A 13,505-nucleotide genomic window follows, 5' to 3' on the forward strand; every position below is an offset into this window, starting at 1 on the left:
CACCGGAGAGACTCGGGCAGCTGCAGCAGCGCGCACAGAGTGTTGCCGTCAACAGCTGGCAGAGTTCAAGAGAGAGCGGGAGGAGAGGCAGGCCAAAGAGCAATGGGCCCAGACCCGCAGCGCGGAGCAAAAGAGTCGGACCAGAAGGGACCCCCGTGCAGCAGATCGTCCCCGTACCATCGGGACGGTAATAAAGTTTAATGCGCAGCATGGGTGGGGCTTCATAAGGGACCGGAACACCATGGGTGACGTCTTCGTTACACGACGGGACGTCGAGTCCCACCTGCCAGAGGGTCACAAAGGCCGTGACCTCTACGTCGGTGACGAGGTAACGTTCACCCGGCACAAGTGTGCCAAGGGACCTTACGCCCTCCACGTGCATCGCTTGACGGAGGAGGAGTTGCGGTGCGAGGAGGAGGAGCAAGAGGACCCGGACGGGTCTGAAGAAACCACCAGCCGTAAGATAAGAGCAGGAGGCAGACGCCGTTGAGTGCGGCAGAGCAGGAGACTGTATATAGTTGCCTGTCGGGGCACAGTGAATCGAAACTGAAACTGGAACTGTTGTTGCTGCTAAAATAGTCCCCGTTGGGACCAGCGAACTGTTACCTGTAACCCTTTCCATACCAGGCTGAGGACTGTGAGCAGCCATCCCTTTCCCTTTACCTGGCCGGGGACTGAGAACGGCCAAAGTTTCCCTGTACATAGTTGCGCTTGCTAAAGCGCCCCCTACCGGTTTTATTTGGGAAACTGTTTTACAAAAGACTGTCGCACTCTACCTGGTCACGAGTTGCACGGTGACCAGAGGAACAGAAGAGAGAAAGAGACGACGAGAATGTTGTTTACCTGAAAAAGTTTATATATATATTTATATAGTATTTCGTATAATATTTAATATGTTTTACATGTTTATAAAAATGTTGTATGTTTTGGTGTTTTTTGTCTTTGCAGCCCGAGGACGTGCTGTGATTTACCAGGGGGGAATGTAGCACCCTGAGGATTCGGCTGCTACAGGAGTATTGCACCTCAACCCAGAGGTGTGATATTCCACTCCCGGGTAAGGAAGGAGTGTGGAACTGAGCTCAGATAGACTGCATGCACTACATACATCCCATTCCAGAGGAGCAGGCCGACGGCACTCCCACTTAGAAATGTGCAGGTGCGACCGAGCCTGTTCCTGGCTGGAGTGGGAGGGGGGAGGAACATCCCATGTAGTGTAGGGGCAGATAGGGGGAGCAGTCTGGGTAGTGTTAGGAGCTCATTGGGTGCTGGTCACCTGAGCTCACACATAGAGGGTGTATATAAGGTGGGCACCATCAAAGATCAGGGTCAGACGCAGAGGACAAGTCAGATGCAGAGAGTCAGAAGGAGAGAACAAGTCTTCTGCAGAGGAAGTCAGCCTGCAGCAAGGGAGCAGAGCAGACCTGAGCCTGAAGAGTGAGAGAGTGGAGTGCAGAAAGACCCAGAGGGGGACAAAGAAGGGACCCAAGAACCCAAATCAGATCACCGGGTGAGGAGTCAGCAGAAGGGTACCGGAACCCAAGCTGGTGGGGGCAAAGACATTCCCCAGCCAGAGACCGGAGACCGTGGGCAGTGTCTGTCACGGTCACCCACTACATTCACCCTGAAGGCACACCACATGGAGGGTCAGGGAACCTTAGGCCAAAGGTTGCCCAACAGAAGGCCCGAGGGAGCTGGATTTAGGTGAATCACTGGTGGGGACGGCTGAAGTAAGGACAGAGGGAGAGCTCAGGGCCACGCTCCGGACTTGTTTGGGGGTTGGCCGGATCCAGGACCTGGTGGACGCAGCACGGCTCGGGAGGTCACTTGGAGCTAGAGTGACCAGGAACATCTGCAGTAAGTAAAGACCCTTAACTGCACAACCCGAGTCTGTCATCATTACCGGCTGCACCGCACCACCACAACCCCCATCCTCTGCGCCTGTCCCCTCTGAGGCTATACCCCTCCCGTTGGGGGTTATCCCACCAAGCTGCGCACCTACCATCAGCCTCAGCGGACCCTGCAGCAGCGGCGGCCACAGTGACCGCATCACAACGGGTGGCGTAGTCGACAAAACGAACTTTAATAACATCAGTAAAGACTGCCACATAACACTGAGCTTGACGCCCTGGGCACGGGACCGGGTCACAGCCGCTCGGAGACTACAACCCCCCATCTGATCCGGTGCCGGGTATTCCCCTCAAAAAGGAATATGTCCCAGGGGGCGCGTCATACGCACAGCACGACGAGGGAAGTTATGATCTGCAGTGTAACTTGGAAACTGATAACCGTGAGTAAAGACCCTGGGACTGCATCACCTTGTCTCCGTGTTTCTTACCGCGCCAACACTCACTGTACTGGGACGCCCCGCACAACCACCATCATTCACCTGCGCTGCCCTGAAGCTACACTCTTCCTGTGGGGAGTTATACTACACTTGCTGCACATACCACCAGCTTCAGTGGACTGCTCCGCAGCGGCGGTTCTCCATAACCGCAATCCACAGGTGGCGTAGTCGGACTATATAACCTATACACATAGACTGCCACTGGTTTGACCGCCCTGGGTCACGGACCTGGTCGCCGCCACGGTGACTACTACCCCCAGCATCTACAAGGCCCCGCTCCAGGTGCCCCCCCACGGCCCAGGGGGCGCGTCAGGTACGTCATAGGTCGGTTGCTTCCCCCTGTTTGGTGCGGGCTCTGGCGATGAGCCTGCATCTTTTCCGGCACATGATCTGATCAACTGTCATGAGCCCCTAACAGCCGCGGATGGAATCACGATCCACCCGTCACTGTTAGCATGTTAAATGCCGCTGTCAATCTCTGACAGTGGTATTTAACATAGATAAATGTAACCTTCAGCACTCATAAAAGTACAAAAGTTGATGCATGAAGTGAAAATTTTATTCACAGCCGACACAAAAGTAAACAGATCAAATCCAACGTTTTGGCATATTATTGCCTTTATCAATGTTATCTGTGTCAATATAAGACATAACAAAAGATATAATGACAAAATTTTAAAAGACAGATCAAAATAACAAAACAAAAAATCTATATATATAATCGTCTTATCCTGTCTGTCTGTCTGTCTGTCTGTCCAGGAAATCCCGCGTCGCTCATTGGTCCGGCCGCGGCCAATCAGCGACGCGGGATTTGAGAAAAAGATGGCGGCCGTTAGCGGCTCATCTGCAGGACGGAGGTCAGCGGCGATACAACAGGGAGATGACCGGCGCGAGGCGCTCATCTCCCGGCCGCTAGCAGCAGAAGGACCCTGACCGGAGGCGCCACTGACCTCCATGCGGCTAGGGTGTCAAGGGAGGACCGGGGAGTTGCGTTGCCGGTCGGGATACTTCTGCTGCAAGCAGCCGCTCATCTCCCAGCTTCTCGCAGCGGAAGTAGCCGCACAGGCAGTGCCGCTCCCTAGTCCTCACCAATACGATTCGCTGATTGGCGCAAAATTTAAACACCGCTGTGCTGATTGGTCGCGGGCAGCGGCCGCGACCAATCAGCGATTTTGGTGCCACATTTAAACAGCGGCCACGACCAATCAGCGATCTTGGCGCCACATTTAAACACTGCTGTGCTGATTGGTCGCGGTCGCCGGCCGCGACCAATCAGCATTATTGGCGCCAAATTTAAACAACGCTCTGCTGATTGGTCCCGGTCGCTGGCCGCGACCAATCAGCATTATTGGCGCCAAATTTAAACACCCCTCTGCTGATTGGTCGCGACCACCGGCCGCGAACAATCTGCATTATTGGCGCCAAATTTAACCCTTTAACCCCCGAGGGTGGTTTGCACGTTAATGACCAGGCCAATTTTTACAATTCTGACCACTGTCATTTTATGAGGTAATTACTCTGGAACTCTTCAATGGATCCCCCTGATTCTGAGAATGTTTTTTCGTGACATATTGTACTTCATGATTGTGGTAAAATTTCTTCGATATCTCTTGCGTTTATTTGTCAAAAAAATGGAAATTTGGCGAAAATTTTGAAAATTTTGCAATTTTCAAACTTTGAATTTTTATGCCCTTAAATCAGAGAGATATGTCACACAAAATAGTTAATAAATAACATTTCCCACATGTCTACTTTACATCAGCATAATTTTGGAACCAAAATTTTTTTTTGTTAGAGAGCTAAAAGGGTTAAAAGTTGACCAGCGATTTCTCATTTTTCCAACAAAATTTACAAAACCATTTTTTTAGGGACCACATCACATTTGAAGTCACTTTGAGAGGTCTTTATGACAGAAAATACCCAAAAGTGACACCATTCTAAAAACTTCACCCCTCAAGGTGCTCAAAACCACATTCAAGAACTTTATTAACCCTTCAGGTGCTTCACAGGAATTTTTGGAATGTGGAAGAAAAAAATGAACATTTAACTTTTTTCACAAAAATGTTACTTTAGACCCAATTTTTTTTATTTTCACAGGGGTTACAAGAAAAAATGGACCACAAAATTTGTTGTGCAATTTCCCCTGGGCACGCAGATGCCCCATATGTGGGTAAAAAACACTGTTTGGGCACACGGCAGGGCTCGGAAGGGAAGGAGCGCCATTTGACTTTTTGATTGTAAAATTTGCTTGAATAATTAGCGGACGCCATGTTGCGTTTGGAGAGCCCCTGATGTGCCTAAACATTGGAGCTCCCCCACAAGTGACCCCATTTTGGAAACTAGACCCCCCAAGGCACCTATCTAGATGCATAGTGAGCACTTGGAACCCCCAGGTGCTTCACAAATTGATTCGTAAAAATGAAAAAGTGTTTTTTTTTTCACTTTTTCATTTTTACAAATCAATTTGTGAAGCACCTAGGGGTTCCAAGTGATCAACTATGCATCTAGATAGGTGCCTTGGGGGGTATAGTTTCCAAAATGGGGTCACTTGTGGGGGAGCTCCAATGTTTGGGCACACAGGGACTCTCCAAATGCAACATGGTGTCCGTTAACAAATTGAATGGAAAATCGGCTCAAATTGTTAGCGGACACCATGTTGCGTTTGGAGAGCCCCTGTGTGCCCAAACATTGGAGCTCCCCCACAAGTGACCCCATTTTGGAAACTAGACCCCCCAAGGCACCTATCTAGATGCATAGTGAGCACTTGGAACCCCCAGGTGCTTCACAAATTGATTTGTAAAAATGAAAAAGTGAAAAGAAAAACACTTTTTCATTTTTACGAATCAATTTGTGAAGCACATGGGGGTTCCAAGTGCTCACTATGCATCTAGATAGGTGCCTTGGGGGGTCTAGTTTCCAAAATGGGGTCACTTGTGGAGGAGCTCCAATGTTTGGGCACACATCGACTCTCCAAATGCAACATGGTGTCCGCTAACAAATTGAACGGCTCAAATTGTTAGCGGACACCATGTTGCGTTTGGAGAGCCCCTGTGTGCCCAAACATTGGAGCTCCCCCACAAGTGACCCCATTTTGGAAACTAGACCCCCCAAGGCACCTATCTAGATGCATAATGAGCACTTGGAACCCCCAGGTGCTTCACAAATTGATTCATAAAAATGAAAAAGTGTTTTTTTTTTCACTTTTTCATTTTTACGAATCAATTTGTGAAGCACCTGGGGGTTCCAAGTGCTCACTATGCATCTAGATAGGTGCCTTGGGGGAGTCTAGTTTCCAAAATGGGGTCACTTGTGGGGGAGCTCCAATGTTTGGGCACACAGGGGCTCTCCAAACGCAACATGGTGTCCGCTAACAATTTGAGCCGATTTTCCATTCAATTTGTTAGCGGACACCATGTTGCATTTGGAGAGTCCCTGTGTGCCCAAACATTGGAGCTCCCCCACAAGTGACCCCATTTTGGAAACTATACCCATCAAGGATTTTATTAAGATGTATAGTGAACATTTTGAACCCAGAGGTACGACACAGAATTTGATAACATTAGGTCATCATATTGAATAAGTTGTCATTAGTCTTGAGCGCAAGTGCTCGCCACTTGAGTTTGCATCGGGTACTCAGGTATGCACCATGTACTGCGTGTGCTCGAGTGACATGCTCGAGTCCCTGCCCCGCATGTTTCACGGTTATTAGACACCCAAAAAAAAACATGCGGGGATCGCTCGTGCATGGCAGGCAATCCCCGCAAAGTTTTTTTGGCCGCGAAGCATATGGGGCGGAGACTCGAGCATGTCACTCAAATACCCACGATACTCAATGCATACCAGAGCACTCGATGCAAACTCAAGTAGCGAGCACTTGCGCTCAACACTAGTCGCCATATCGTCATCTTTTTTTCTTACTTTTGAAAAAAATCCCAACCCCATCACAACCCTAACCCCAAACCCAGCCCTGACCCTAGCCCTAACCCTAGCCCAACCCTAACCCGAGAGTTTATTTTTTACGCCGTTCCTCGTGCGGCATAAGTGATTAGACGACTTTATTCTTTGGGTCTGTGCGATTACAGTGATACCAGAATCATATGGAGTTTTTATGATTGACAGCTGTCACACACTAAAAGACGCATTTTTTGCAAAATCTAGTTTTTGCATCGCCATATTTTGAGAGCTATAAATTTTCCAGATTTTGGCAGACTGTCATGTGATGGGTTGTTTTTTGCAGGATGAGTTGACGTTGTTATTGGTGCCATTTTCAGGCACGTGACATTTTTTGATCGCTTTCTATTCCGATTTTTGGGAGGCAGAATAAACAAAAACCAACAATTCAGGAATAGTTTTTTTTGTTTTTTTTTATTCTGTTCTGCGTGTGGTAAAATTGATAAGGCAGCTTTATTCTTCAGGTCAGTATGTTTACAGCGGTACCACATTTATATCGTTTTTCTATGTTTTGCACTTTTACATAATTAAAGCAATTTTATAGAAAAAAATATTTTTTTGCATTGCTTTATTCTGAGAGCTATAACTTTTTTATTTTTCGGCTGATGGAGCTGTATGGCGGCTTGTTTTTTGTGGGACGAGATGACATTTTCAGCGGTACCATTTTTATTTATATTCGTCTTTTTGATCGCGTGTTATTCCATTTTTTGTTTGGCAGTATGATGATAAAGTATTGTTTTTTGCTTCGTTTTTTATTTTATTTTTTTACCGTGTTCACTGAAGGGGTTAACTAGTGGGACAGTTTTATAGGTCAGGTTGTTTCGGACGCGGCGATACCAAATATGTGTACTTTTATTGTTTTTTTTGTTTGTTTTTTTATAATAATATTTATTGATGGGTACATTATATTTTTATTTTTGGTGGATTATTTTTTTTATTTATTTTTTATATTTTTACAATTTTTTTTTTTTTTTTTCACTTTCTGACAGTTTTTACACTTTTTTACTCTGTCCCACTCTGGGACTTTCACTTTTTTTATTCTGATCGCCTGCACAGCATAGGGTAGGGAGCACCATCCCTGTGCTGTGCAGGCTGTCAGCGCTGGACAGGGAGAAGATAGTTTGGAGATGCACTGCGCATGGCCAAACAATCTTCCTGTTGTCTGGTGACCCGGATGTTGTCATGACGACATGGGGTCGTCATGGCAACATTCTGGAAGCCACGGCAGACAGCGCTGGAGGCCGGAAGAGGAGGTGAGTATCTGAGATCACCTCCCCTTGCCACCGCAATGCTGCGATCGACTTCGATCGCAGCATTGCGGGGGTTAATGTGCTGGGAGCGGTGCATGACCGCTCCCTGCACATAGTACCGGGTGTCAGCTGTGACAATCAGCTGACACCCGGCGGCGATCGCGCCCGCACAGCCTGTGTGCGCGCTCGATCGCGATGACGTACTAATACGGGTCTGGCTCTTAAGTCCCAGGGCACAGACGCGTATTAGTACGTCTAATGTTGTTAAGGGGTTAAACACCGCTCTGCTGATTGGTCGCGACCGCCAGCCGGGATCAATCAGCTATATTGTCGCCAAATTTAAACACCGCTCTGCTGATCGGTCGTGACCGCCAGCCGCGACCAATCAGCGATATTGGGGCCACATTTTAACACCGTTTTGCTGAGTGGTCCCGGTCGCGACTAATCAGCGATTTTATCGCCAAATTTAAACAAGCTCTTCGGTCCTCACTAACACAGTTCGCTGATTGGTCACGGCCGCCACCCGCGACCAATCACCGGTATTGCCGCCAAATTTAAACACCATTTTGCTGATTGGTCGCAGTTACCGGCCGCGGCCAATCAGCGATTTTGGCGCCAAATTTAAACAACGTTCTGCTGATTGCGCCCGGTCGGCCACATACATATTCTAGAATACCCGATGCGTTAGAATCGGGCCACCATCTAGTACATGTATATAATGGTATACATATACTGTACATATAAACATATATGCATATACAGACTTTCATAGGTAGTCATAAAATATATCTATTAGTCAAATGGAAAAATAGAAACATTTGCGCGTGTGAATCTATAATATAACCGGGGATGCGGGTCTCTGTCCGAAGCCTCGAGACCGCATCCAGCCGTTACAGGTAAGAGGAGGTGTATGGCGTCGGAGATCGCGGGATGCGTAGGCACTGAACGCACACTGCGATCTCCGGCGCCATACTTACATACTTACCTGACCGGAAAGAGCGTTGCCGCGGCGCCTCTCTTCAGCGGAGACAGGGGGCAGAGTGAGACGTCGGATCGGCGCGTGCGCATAGCGGTATGCGGTGCCATTTTACTGAAGACACATTTACAGTGTGTCTTCAGCAAAATGGCGCCGGACAGCGCGGTGCTCTGTCGCTGGACAGCACGGTGCTCTGTCGCCGCTCTCCTCCCCCAGCCTCCGGCAGAACAGGACGCTGCAGCGCTGGAGTACAGAGAAGAAAGGTGAGTATAACTGTTTATAACTGTGTATAGTGGGGGGGTGAGGGGTGCCACGCATACCGGGATTAGGGGAGTCATGCAAACCAGAATAGGGATGAGGGGTGCCATTCATACCGGGATTGGGGATGAGGGGTGACACGCATATCAGGATTGGGGATGAGGGGTGCCATGCATACCAGGATTGGGGATGAGGGGTGCGATGCATACCAGAATAGGGATGAGGGGTGCGATGCATACCAGGATTGGGGATGAGGGGTGCCACGCATACCAGGATTGGGGATGAGGGGTGCCACGCATACCAGGATTGGGGATGAGGGGTGCCACGCATACCCGAATTGGGGATGACAAAATAGGGATGAGGGGTGCCACGCATACCGGGATTGGGGATGAGGGGTGACACGCATACCGGGATTGGGGATGAGGGGTGCCATGCATACCGGGATTGGGGATGAGGGGTGCCACGCATACCGGGATTGGGGATGAGGGGTGCCACGCATACCGGGATTGGGGATGAGGGGTGCCATGCATACCGGGATTGGGGATGAGGGGTGCCACGCATAATGGGATTGGGAACGAGGGGAGCCACGCATACCGGGATTGGGGATGAGGGGTGCCACGCATAGCAGAATAGGGATGAGGGGTGCCACGCATACCAGGATAGGGAATGAGGGGTGACACGCATACCAGGATTGGGGGTGAGGGGTGCCACGCATACCAGAATAGGGATGAGAGGTGCCATGCATACCAGGATTGGGGATGAGGGGAGCCACGCATACCAGGATTGGGGATGAGGGGAGTCACGCATACTGGGATTGGGGATGAGGGGTGCCACGCATACCAGGATTGGGGATGAAAGGTGCCACGCACACCAGAATAGGGATGAGGGGTGCCACGCATACCGGGATTGGGGATGAGGGTTGCTATGCATACCAGGATTGGGGATGAAAGGTTCCACACATACCAGAATAGGTATGAGGGGAGCCACGCATACCAGAATAGGGATGAGGGATGCCACGCATACCAGAATAGGGATGAGGGGTGCCACGCATACCGGGATTGGGGATGAGGGGTGACACGCATACCAGGATTGGGGATGAGGGGTGCCACGCATACCAGGATTGGGGATGAAAGGTGCCACGCATACCAGAATAGGGATGAGGGGTGCCACGCATACCGGGATTGGGATGAGGTGTGCCACGCATACAGGGATTGGGGGTGAGGGGTGCGCCGCATACCGGGATTGGAGGTGAGGGGTGCCACGCATACTGAGATTGGGGATGAGGGGTGCCACGCATACAGGGATTGGGGATGAGGGGTGCCACGCATACCGGGATTGGGTATGAGGGGTGCCACGCATACCGGGATTGGGGATGAGGGGTGCCACGCATACCAAGTTTGGGGATGAGGATTGCCACGCATACCAGGTTTGGGGATGAGGGGTGCCACGCATACCGGGATTGGGGATGAGGGGTGCTGCGCATACTAGAATAGGGATGAGGGGTGCCACACATACCGGGATTGGGGATGAGGGGTGCCACGCATACCGGGATTGGGGATTAGGGGTGCCACGCATATCAGAATAGGGATGAGGGGTGCCATGCATACCAGGATTGGGGATGAAGGGAGCCATGCATACCGGGATTGGGAATGAGGGGTGCCACGTATACCAGAATAGGGATGAGTGGTGCCACGCATACCGGGATTGGGGATGAGGGGTGCCTCGCATACAGGGATTGGGGATGAGGGGTGCCACGCATACCGGGATTGGGGATGAGGGGTGCCACGCATACCAGGATTGGGGATGAGGGGTGCCACGCATACCGGGAATGGGGATGAGGGGAGCCACGCATACCGGGATTGGGGATGAGGGGTGCCACGCATACCGGGATTGGGGATGAGGGGTGCCACGCATACCGGGATTGGGGATGAGGGGTGCTACGCATGCTGGGATAGGATGGTGGGGGCAGCACAAAAACCAGGAGGGGGGCAGCACATACCAACATGGGAGACCATGTACCAATTAAAATGCTCGCCACCCGGGCATAGAACGGGTTCAATAGCTAGTATATGTATAATCTAGAACAGCCATAGAGTAATGTACCAAAGATAAGACTGTAGCAAAAGGAGAAAGTGTCATAATACATACCTGGAGTTGAGGGGGTCGGCACAAAGATATGAAAGGTGCGTCCATATAGGGAGGATGTGCAGGAGTGACTGACCGCGGTCTTTAAATATGCCCGCCGTGCGTACCTCACTTCCGGGAACGCGCGACAGTGAAAGGTGGCAGTGCGCATGCGCAAAGAACCCATACGTGCCGGAAACATCCGAAAAAAGCCGATGCCTGGAAAGCGTACAGAGCAGAGGAACAAAATAGGTGCCGAAGACAACAGGTCGTTGCTAGGTAATCAAAGAGATTATAAGAGAAAGCAGGAAAATGGATAAAAGAATGGAATGGGAACGGGAAAGTTGATAAAGAGAAAGGGAAAAAAGGAAGAAAAAGGGAAAATAAGCAGGAAGAAAAAACAGGAAAGAAAGAAGTGAAAAGGAACATAAGAAAGGAAAAGGAAAAGGAATTGATCCCAAACAGATCACATTGGTGTCTAGAAGACAAAAGAGAAAGGGGAACCAATTATTACAATACCATAGGACACATTTATTAAAAAAATATATATATATACTGTATATAAAAAAAAAATTTAATCACTAAATAAAATTAATAGTGGACTTCGTATTCCCTATTCATACCCCAGGGTTCAAGGGTCTGCAATGTATAGATCCAGAAGGCCTCCCTCATTTTAAGTATACCAATTCTATCTCCCCCACGTTTAGGCATGGGGACATTCTCAAGAACCTGGAACTTTAATTGGGCTCCATTGTGCCCCGCAGAATAAAAATGGAAGGGGATGGGAAGCATAAGTCGTTTACACCGAACTGTAGATTTATGTTGAGAAATGCGGTCTCAGATATGTTGGGTGGTCTCACCAACATATCTGAGACCACACGGACATTTGATCAAATAAACGACATACGAGGAATCACACTTAAAGTACCCCTTAATGGGGAATCGTTTACCTGAGCGGGGTTGGAGAAAGAGTCTCCTTTAGTAATATTATGGCACTGTACTGTTTAAAGACTGCGGTCAGTCACTCCTGCACATCCTCCCTATACGGATGCACCTTTCATATCTTTGTGCAGACCCCCTCAACTCCAGGTATGTAAACACCTTCTTGGCTACTCACATTACTGTTGCTGCTTTCTTCTCTTGGTGCTGTCTTGGTTGTTCTTGGTCTTGCATTGGTTCCTCTTCCATACATACATATATATACCATCTCTGGTTTATATCAACCTATGTTAGAGTTTCAGATGAATCCCGTTACTACCTATATGGGTATCCCAGCCTTATATTCATTATGACACTTTCTCCTTTTGCTACAGTCTTATCTTTTGTACTTACTCTATGGCTGTTCTAGATTATACATATATTCACACCCGCAAATGTTTCTATTTTTCCATTTGACTAATAGATATATTTTATGACTACCTATGAAAGTCTGTATATGCATATACGTTTATATGTATATGTATATGTGGCGCCCTGCTGTGCATTGGTGCCACAGATCCTAGAGGGGTGCATGGATGGATTCCTCCACAAGAGGCCCCCATAGCATACACACACCTCCACCTTCCTCCTCAGATCACCAGAGGGTGCCCGGATAGGGATATAAAAAGGGAAGGTGGAGCTAGGCAGTTCAGTCTAGTCTGTGAGGAGGTCAGTCTGCTGCAGCCAGAGAAGTTGCCAGTCCAGCCTAGACTCAGGGAGCTCAGGTTATTGAGCCAACAGCGTGCCGACGCCATAAGAGCGGTGAAGAGTAGCGAGGCCTACTGCCAGTGTGAAGCCTAGTTAGGGCCCCGAGCACGGCCGAAGGCAAGTGGAGTAAGCGAGCTGCATAGGGGGCGGAGGAGCTTAGCCAGCTCACCCCAAGACCATATACCGGACACCGGGTCCGTGCCTGCTGGGATCTCTACGACCAGCAGAAACTACCGGAACCCCTGGCGAACTACATGTCCCAGGAACACCACAAGCTGACCATTATACCAGGGTCAGGAATCACTGAGGCCCAAGAGACCAGGGAGTGTGATCTCCAACAGAAGGCCCTACCACCAGGTCAGCAGGTGCAAGACAGAGACTAAGTTAGGCCTAGCTCCAGGCGGGTCACAAACTTATCAGGAAAAGGCAAGAAACAGGAGGCCCCACACCCCCTCACTGGGGAGAGTCCTGAAATGCACCCTTCACCCTACAGTGCCCTGGATCGTGCCTGAAACACCACTAGTAAAGGTACTGAAGTGAACTGTCGTGTGTGTGCCTATTCTTCTTCTGACCCGGGTGGGTCCCCTCTGTCCTGCATCCCTTCTCCTACACTGCCCTGAGGCCCCGCTCCACCTGTGGGGAGCCGCAACAACTAAGCTGCCTGATCACCGGCCTCAGAGGGCTGTAGCAGCGCTGGTGATCCTCACCAGATACCACGGGTGGCGTCACCAACTTTTACTATCCCATACACCTTTCCCCCATTATCCATTCCTTGCTTTTTAAGAGTGACCCCAGGGTACGGCCCCAGGATCCGGCCACAGCGGCATCCCCCAAAACCAACAACAAGGCCCGGGCGCCTAGTCGTCCCCATTCCCTGGGCGCGTCATCTCTTCCTGGTGTCACAAACAGGATTCCG

The sequence above is a fragment of the Phyllobates terribilis genome, unplaced genomic scaffold (genome assembly GCF_046119375.1).
Source record: "Phyllobates terribilis strain yellow unplaced genomic scaffold, ASM4611937v1 Scaffold_10__3_contigs__length_209671492, whole genome shotgun sequence".
Taxonomy (NCBI): Eukaryota; Metazoa; Chordata; class Amphibia; order Anura; family Dendrobatidae; genus Phyllobates; species Phyllobates terribilis.